Here is a 9525-nt window from a genome sequence, read left to right on the forward strand (position 1 = left end):
TTCTGGCTAACAATTGTATTCTTAAATCATGCTAGTTTAAGACTGACTGACTTCCCCTTCGAAGACAGAACTTTTTAGCCTTAAATGTGAAACGAAAATGTTTAAAGTTTCAAAACCACCATGCGTATTTTTGACTTGTTGGCTGAAAGCTAAGCGGTATTATAGCAGTGAATGTGTTCACACCCATTTTACTGGATAAAAACCTCCTGCCTGGTTCAGTAGGAGATAAATCATGTATGCCTACCAGTAAACTATAGTGGACACAAAGCACTATATAGCTGGGTACTCTCAAATTGTTAACCTCCATCTATCTAGTCAATGTAGTCACAACGTGCCTAAGTCATGCTAAAATATAGAAATGCCCATCTGTGAGTGATTGTCGTGTGGATAACAGGAGCCGTGTGCCATGAGCAGAGCATTTTTTTTTCCCCCTGCTTTAAACTGTTTTTTTATCTGATCACAAACCACATATTTGAGAGAGACAGAGATAAGGATTATCGCTGTCACATTATGTAAGTGATAGTACTCTTTCCTTGGTAATTAATCTGGTGGTAGTGTCATCTGCCAAAATGCGATTTCTCAAATTGTTTGGTGTTTAGAAGTGGAATAGCTTACATTGAATAAAGATTAGAACTCTTAACAGCTATTATGCATTCTGAATAAGAATGTTGAATGACTTCCTTACTCAGTATTTTTTTAAATGCCAAAGTTTAAAGCTTGTTGTGTGCTATAGAGATTAAACACTGAGAGAAAACTGCTGTTAAGCTGAAAACTTTCTTATACTGCTGTGATGTTTCTTGCTTTATTTCATAGTAGCACCGTTAATTTATATATAGTCTTGGTGTGAAAAAATTATAACTGATCCTCCCAAACTAAAAGAATAATAACATGGAATGCATTTATCTAATATTCTTTGCTGCCTTTATATACACAGCACTTCAGACTGATATTCTGTTCTATATATATATGGGCATGTTCTGAGCTAACAAATATGGATGTGCCTCTGAATATATGTAAGCACAATATAGTAACCTCTAGCAGGCTTCACTGTTGGTGTAAACCTTTGAAGAAAATACAAAGCAGAGGACATTAAGCACTGTTTGTTTACACCTGTGAATGTGTAAATATGCACACAATGCTGTTAGTTATTTTATGTTCCTTGTTGTCTTGCTATGCTAATAATGATAATGATGCATGTCCAGAAGGAAGATACTAGTCTGCAAATTCGGTGACAATAGTATTATTTTTGGAAGGCTTGATGAATGGAATGCCTAGCAGAAATGATCACTCTGGTGTGCCGTGTCTGCTGGGAAATGATAAGCCTCTGTAAAAGTTCTCTGTAGACTGGCCAAAATTTAAGTCCTGTCCAAGTGACACATGCCATGCTAAATTAACTCTGAGCACTGGTAACAGTATGATCTTGTCATTGTGGCATTCCTGCTTCACTAACTGGCAAGCTGTAAGGCTTAGTGTTGGTGAAACAGCACACTAATATAGCCATACTACTTTTCACTCTCAAACCAACTTTAGACTTTCTTGTCCATGTACCATCATGACCACTGCTAAGAAAGTCATTATGATGGTTATTTTCAGCAATAACACCTTCTGTTACGTGGCTAAACAATTCATTAGCTGCTACTTCAGAAATACAATGTCCCTGTCAGAAATGTCCATTGTCCTTCAAAAGTGTAATATTCAGTACAAGTAAGGTAAGACTTGTTGGTGGCCCAGTGTCAGGAGTAGTGTAAGGCGGCAGCAGCAGCGAGGCAAGCTGAAGATAGATAAACAAAAGATCACCTGGGACTGTGAGCAAATGGAGGACTCAGTACTATTCAAGTAGCCACAGTTAGGGTTTAGATGGTCTTTGGTGTTTTGAAGCCTAACTCAGATTTATGGAAAAACTTCTGTGGACTTTTGTGAGGAAAGGTGCTATAGCTTGTAGTTCTGCTAGCATTCAATGATGCTACTCTTTTCATTAATTTCTGCAATACGAAAGGACCTGACCACCAAATTAATAAAGTATAACTTGTTTTGACAGAGCCAGAGGGAGATATAAAAGAGATATACTGGAGACAGGAGAATGAGATGTGCAGCAGAAGAAACAGTGAGGCTGCCCATGAATGTCTGGTGATGGCATATTGTGCTTTGCTGTCAGTCTGTTGACTCATGCACACTTCAAAAGAGTTCTCAGGGGAGCCAGTTACACGAGTCGCTGCCTGATGCATTGTAAATCATGGCAGTACTTTTTTTTTTTTTGTTTGGATGGGCCTTGAGTATGCCTAATGCTGTTTTGAAACAGCACATAATGGCACTGAACTTGGGAATTTCACTAAAAATGGGGCGGAGAGATAAGGAAAACCTGCCCCTACAGATGGGATCAGTCAGAGCTGCTTCATTGTTGGCTGGACATGTGTTCTTTAACAGTGTGCTGCCCTTGTTCAGAGCTGAGAAAGCAGCAGCAGTCCTGAGCTTCGTGGAATTTGAATAGAAACGAAACCAAAAAGCTCAGTGTGATCTATCTCCATGGCCTGTCTCAGGGATGTTGTACCCCTAAGACTTGATCAGAAAACAGGGCAAATGCTCCAGAAGGTCAGGTCTGCAGAGTGCTGCTTTAGCATGGACTTTCTTCCTAGGAACAAAGAAGTATTTCTCCTCTGAGGAGCAGGCAGCAACCGGTAGCCGTTGGCGCTGAGTGAACCTTGAAATGTTGCAGCCGTAACATTATAGGAGAACAAGGTCTGGAATTTTAGGATTCCTGGGGAAAGGAGGTTTACATAAGTGTGTTTCCCTTAGCTGTTGGTCTGCCTAGGTTCCTCAGTAACTTCAGAAGTTGTAGGACAGTTCCAGATAAATTTTACAGAATTCAAAAGCATCTCTCCACAGAAAGTCAGCAACAGGTGTTCAGTTATGTTTTTAGTGACAAACCAACAAGGGGGAAATTTTGAGTGCCTCCAGCACAAGACAAAAAGTGGTGAGAATTTGTATCTTGTTGAAGGCGGGTAATAAAAACATGAGACACAAAGGTGCAGGTAAACATGAAGAACATTTCACTCTCTGTGGAACTGTTCAGGGCTTTTAAATGATGCTTGATGAATCATTTGTGTTTTTAAAGCCAGAATAGGGATGCTTGCAGTTAAAAATCCACGTGCATAACTACAGTGATTGCACAGATGATGAGTGACTTAGTAACACCAAATCTGAATCTCCTTGATTTCTCTCTGAAAACAATCAATCAAACAACCTAAACCAACCAACCAACCAAAAAAAAAAAAAAAAAAAATCCACCACACCAAAACAAATATTTGTCTTGGTGAAGGTAGTTTTGAGCAAAAAATCTTAACCGATAGCTTTGTTTGTCTGTCCTTAATTAGAGTTCAATTTCTAGAGTCCAGCACAAAAAAAGAGTTGTTGTTGTTGAGAGAGTTCAGTTGTCTTCCTCTTCTTTTTACAAGAGATCACCAGTGGAGTTTAGACAATGGGTAAATGATGACAAAACTTTTATTTCAATGACTGATAATATAACAATGCCTTCAACTATGTTGCTGGAAGTATTTATTTTTTATTTTGAATAAGTAATGGAAATCAGTTCTCTCTTAAACTTGTGGAAGCAGTGGGTATTCCTATCCTCAAGCACAGAACTGCTTCTGGAAGACTTGCAGATCAAAGAGGATATGGTTATGAAACATTAAAACTAACTGTAATATCCAAGTCAAAGATTATCAGTGAACCTCTGGTGCTGGCAATTCATGAACTCCCAGGGCTGTGTGGGCTTTTTAGCGCTTGCTTTGGCACAGAGCATGAAGGAAATCCCTCTTCTCTTTGCAGTACCAAGGAGATAATTTTGATGGATTTAAAAATTAACAGGAGGGAGTATTTGCGAGGAAGTGTGTTTAGGTTCTAATGTTGCTTTACAAAACACAAGAAATTTTTTTAGATATCCTTTCTTAGTTCAGTGATATCATGGTTTGCTCATACTCAGAGGACAGTACGGGACTCCCTGTACTGTCAAACTTGTTCTTTCATGATTATCAACTTGTAGAGTTGATGATCCTGTTTTGTTGATAGCAGTGATCACATAAATTACAGCTTTAAAAAAAAAATTTCATCCAGCTATGCAGACACAACATAACCACCAGATTTTAACCTGGTTTTAGGTGTTTTCTGGTATTTGCAGTGTCAGATTTTAGTACTTGAAGTTAATAACTTACAGAACACTTGAAATACATCTAAAGTATGAGAATAGCTGTCATTGCAATATGAAGATTAAAAGTCAAAGGACTTGATTTCCCTATGTCATACTGAAGGACTACACTGGGAACTAGCAGTGGTCCTTTCATATCCATAAAACCAGAATGGCTCTTACTGCTGGGCGAATGCTGGGGAAAAGGCTCTCTCCAGTTAACATAATGCCGTTTGTACTGCCACAAATACAACCAAGCTCTCAAGTTTGCTTTGTGCTGCTTTGGTTTGCGTACTTTGACTTCATGTGAAGTTGCTGTGTATGCTTAATGTTTTCTGGCGGGGTGGCAGCCATCCAGGCAGCTCTGGAGTCAGACTGTAGCAATGAAATGGTTCCCAGTGTGTTACCTGCAGACATACAAGTAGTTACGGAGGGTCATATAAAAAAGTGCTTCCTTCATTGGATAGGCAGAGATTAATGGTGGCACCCCTGCTTGGGCCTTAGAGAGGGTAAAAGGCTGAAAAATAATAAAGCACAACCTGGCCTCTGAGGAATAGAGGGAGGAGATGGTGAGCAGGTCTTTGAGTGATGAGGGTCCCTTGTTTTGGGCTGTGTTGTTTGCAGATTGACTACCAAGAAATTGGCATCAGAAGCCAAAATGTTATTTGGATGCCTCAGAGAGTTTGTGGGTAGTTTTTACTTCTTCTAGGAAATGAGCATGGGGGTTTAGTTTAGATGGTCAGGTAATGTGAGTATGCAAGTGACTCTGAGTTCACTGTTTCTTTCTACTTGTGGGTCAGTGACCTCTCTGCTGGTGTACCTGCTCTAATATGACTGAGTTATGGTTTAATGAAATGGTTCTGCAAGTGGTAGTGAATGGAGAACCTGCTGTAGAGACAAGATTTGAACTTCTTTTTGTGATTGTGCTAACTGGTCCTGCTCTGAGTCAGATGCTCTAGACAAAAAAAAAAAAAAAAAAAAAAAAAAAGCTAATTCTTAGCTGATCTGTGGCTTCTTTGATTGGTATATCAGGAGAGCTGAACTAGGATGACTTACATATCTGAATTCTAGTGAGGCAGGTATTGTCTGCCTAACGTGTACCCAAAGCCCCAGTGCCAACACTGAGGGGGAATGATGTAATGCCACCTTACAGCCACAACCATCCCGAGCTCATGAGCTCACGTCTAATGAGCAGTTTGAAATAGTTCTTTGCCATTACTGTTCCACCAACAGATTTGTTAGTTAACTAATTAACTAATCCCCTGAGCCAGGTAAAGAGATTAGAGCAGCTCTTGCTGGCAGAGCCTTTGTTGGGCCAAAAACATCAGATCAGATGTTTTGATCATGCTGCTGGTGGTACCTAATCTCAAAGTCATTTTTAATCATCTGTGGAATGATCATCTATAAACCCAGTGCAGATGTAAAGACTGCAGCAGGAGAAAGGAGTGGGAGGCAGTGAGCTGATAGGAAGGGAGTTTTGGCAAGGATTCCCATGTGCTACTTAAATCTTCAGTTGTACTTTACAAGTTTTCCTAGCTGTTACTGTGAATAATAGGCTTGTGAGGCCTCAGAATTCTCTGGCCTTTCATGAGTAGCTTGGGTAGTTCTCCTTTTAGGAAATATTATGCTATTTTGAAGTAGTAGAAGTCTGCAGAGATGGATGTGAGTCCATACAGATTATTGGGGTGAATTCAATGGATTTAGAAAAGAAATTGCATCTCTTCATTTCCCACCCCATGTTTATATTGCTCTGTAGGTCTCTAGGTTAGTGGTATGGTGGAAAAATAATTTTTCCTCTTTTTTCCCCCTTCCCTGCCCTCCTTACTATTTCTTCCCGTGCTATGACTTCCCTCTTGCTAGTATTTATTTGAAGAATATCTATGTTATAAAAACACAGTTGTTACTGCTATTTAGCCTGTAACATGAAAAGAATGAGCTAGAGTGTAAAGTAATAATATATTTCATAGTTCGGGGACTTACTGTTGAGGATTTTTTAATTTTCAGGTTATTTAATCAGGGCTATGGAGGCTTCTTCTAAGCTAAGTACACATTGTTTCTCTACTATTCCAATATCAGTGCTAAGTAATTACTGAAGCCTTTTTATTTTTCTTTTTATCTTCCCTTGGCTTTCAGTGACTTTGAGGTTTGGTTCAGGTTAAGTTGTACATTCATCTTTTAAAGCATCTGAAGTGATAACCTCAACTTGTCCTTTAGATCCTGAAAGCTTACATTTCTGTTCAGCTTTAATTTAGTTCTTCGTGTTCTGCACCAAAATTATTAGAGGGTACCGAGTGATTTGGTTTTAATGAAAAATAGGAGACCAGCATCTGGCATTGCACAGACTTTGGAAGAATGTATTTTGGGAAAAAAACCCTATTGTTGGATTTTGCTGCAACTGTCACCTGTCAGTTTGCTTTCTAACAAAATCTGATTTATGGGTATGAAAATAGGACCCTTGAAAGCTGTCTGTTCAGGGAGAACATTTCGTTAATTAGCATTTCTTCACTCATGATTGGAAGTGATGTAACCTTATGTCTTGGAATTTCCTTTTGCCCCCAGAGAGTCTAATATTTATAGCATGTCTGTGTCTTTAAATATGGTTGTATGCACTGGAGTAAAAAAAAGTGGTAGATACAAAATTATATATATTTTGTAAAGATTTTTGGTTTTTTCTTCAACATAGAAATCTGTTTGGCAGATTTCTATCATCATTCTTCTGGAGAATTTAGCACTCTCCAAAATGGAGCATGCATTAGAACATTAATTTTGAATTATGAGCTGCTGTCTTCCCAGAAAAAATGTTTGGACACCTTAGAGAACAGCCATGGTGAGACAATTTTTGGTCAATCTCAGAGCTGCTGAGATTGACCAACCCTTGAAGTGCAGGGCTGTCATCCCAGACCCGGGAGCTCAGCCTTCGATATTGTTGAAGAGTTGCAGCAATCTTTGATTCTGCAGCTCTTAAGGGCATTGAAGAGTTGCAGCAATCTTCTCTTGTTGAAGAGTTGCAGCAATCTTTGATTCTGCAGCTCTTAAGGGCACCAATAATCTTGATTTTTAGACAAGCAAAAGTCATGTTATCTTCCACAGCAACTTTTGGGCACTTCTAGTCTGGGTGCATTTGTGGAATGTGAACTGTGGTTGAATGGTGAATGTGGAAATGTGATACAGTGGTTCATTGTGAGTTCTCATTTGCCATGTAACCATGGGCAAGTGGTGATCCTCCTTTAAGAAAGGAAGATGGAGATGCTAATGGGGAAGTTGAATCCAAAAGTCAATGTTACGGAGCCTATATTTGGGTACTGCATGTTCTGGGTACTGCATGTTCTTTCTTAGTGCCTTACTGAGAAGTGACATATATGTCCTGTCTAATGAGTTCTGAGGAACGCTTTGGACCTGTTCCCAATCTGATGGTATTTTATCATGAGGTCATCTTTGATATCAGTGAAATTATTGCTTAAAATTTTTAGGCTTTGAAGCAGAAGAGTTAGGTTCTTGCATGTGGGAAGACCTTGACATTGGTTGAAGCCTTCCCTTGCTCTGCGACTTCACTTCTCAGTGATAGTACTGAGATACTGCTGAAGCTAAATTATAAAAGAAGTCCTTTCAATATATGCTAGTAAAATAGTGAATTAGCTGCCAAAGTTCAGGTCTGTTGAGAATCACTCCCTTTTCCCATAATTAACAGAATGCCTTCACAGGCACAGATGTATAAACTCAATGCTAAAGCATTAGGATAAGGCTATAATGACCATGCAACAATTTGCAATGGATGAGTACTTCCTTTATGAAATTTTATTTCACCATTTCAATTAAAAAAAAAAAAAAAAAGGAGGGAGGAGGAGAGGATTAAAAAAAAGAATATTTTTAGTGAAAATATTAAAATTGTATTAACTCTTCTGAGAAGCATTCTTTGTAAGACACCAGAGTTCAGAGATCTGAGCAAAGGCAACGCATTTGAATTTCTTTGCTCAGAGTTCCTGTGTGTCAGCTGTGTTGTGGTAACTGCCACTGCATATGAGCTGTTGGACTATAGGAAGTGTAAGGTAAAATGTGTTAGCATGAACCTCCAGGAAAAAGGTTTAAGCTAAATCATTCTGACTCCTTTTGATAAGCTAAAAGCAACCACATACCGTGTTACTGCAACAGCCTGGTAAGTGTCATAATTCAGCCAGGATCCTGAGGTGGAGCTGCCCTGCTACAGGAATTAAACACTGGATCAGTAATATTTCTTCTTTGGTGCCAGTATTGTTTGCTTTCAAAACAGTGGATTAAATGAAGAAAGTTTCAGTTAGGTCTAGTTATCCCGTTAGAAAGAGTGATTATGCAATTTTAGAAGTATTTTGGGACCTGAGTTCTTAGTTCTGGTCATCTCTGCACTCATTGAAGTGCAAAGTCGAGCTTTGTAAATGTTATTTATTTGACTGGGCAGTCAGCCCTGGCATAATCCCTAACCCTGATTCTGTCCAAGGAAGGCTTGGGCTGAGTTTACTTTAAGGAATGAATACACACGATGATATGCTTGCACTCTACGTCCGTCTTGTTTCTTCATTCATGCCAAGTGGGAAACTGAACAGTGTGTACAGCAGCTCCTGCCTGGCTGTCCCACATGGAAGGAACAGCCCAGGGAACGCTGAGTCATGTCAGATCTCACCGTGGTGGGACAGAGCTTTTGTGTAATGCTGGAATGGATGGGTCCTTTACAACCAAATTAAAAATACCTCTAACCTGCTAGTATTCCCCCTACCCCTCATGTTTATTTGTATCTGCGTGTGTTTGTTTACAGAAAGTTGTTTACATTGTGCTAGTGCCATTTCAGATGCCTTGTGATCAAATTCACCCACAGGTCATTTGATAAAAATCAGTGATCAAAAGGTCTGGGTCAAACATGCCTTTATGTGGTACATCATTTTCTCCTTGATCTGTGACCTAGAGATCATACTGAAAACACCATGATTTAGAAGAACTAAACTTGGGTGAAACTGATTTTGATATTTTCCAGAGGAAGAATTAATTGTTTCAAGAGTTTATCTCCAACATGGCAGGAGAAAGGAAAACTTTTGTGTTTTTAGACCATCTTTGCTAGTTTCCTCTGCTCAAATTCAAACACTGTCGGATTCTAGTGAGTTTTATTTTTGAAGATTTCACCTCCACCCCCTCTCTGTCAAGGATTCAGTTTCACATTTGTATCTTGGTGACTATTAAGAAACATGTTCCTTTTAATCAGTCACTACATATTTTTTTTCAGTTTCAATTTGAACCGTTGAGTCCCTCCACCAGTAAGTAGGTATTTAGTCTTGCCCTTGCATTAAAAAACTCTTTTGGAAGGATTGCTGATTTTCCAA

This window comes from Pyrgilauda ruficollis, unplaced genomic scaffold (assembly GCF_017590135.1).
Source record: "Pyrgilauda ruficollis isolate IOZ18807 unplaced genomic scaffold, ASM1759013v1 scaffold41, whole genome shotgun sequence".
Lineage (NCBI taxonomy): Eukaryota > Metazoa > Chordata > Aves > Passeriformes > Passeridae > Pyrgilauda > Pyrgilauda ruficollis.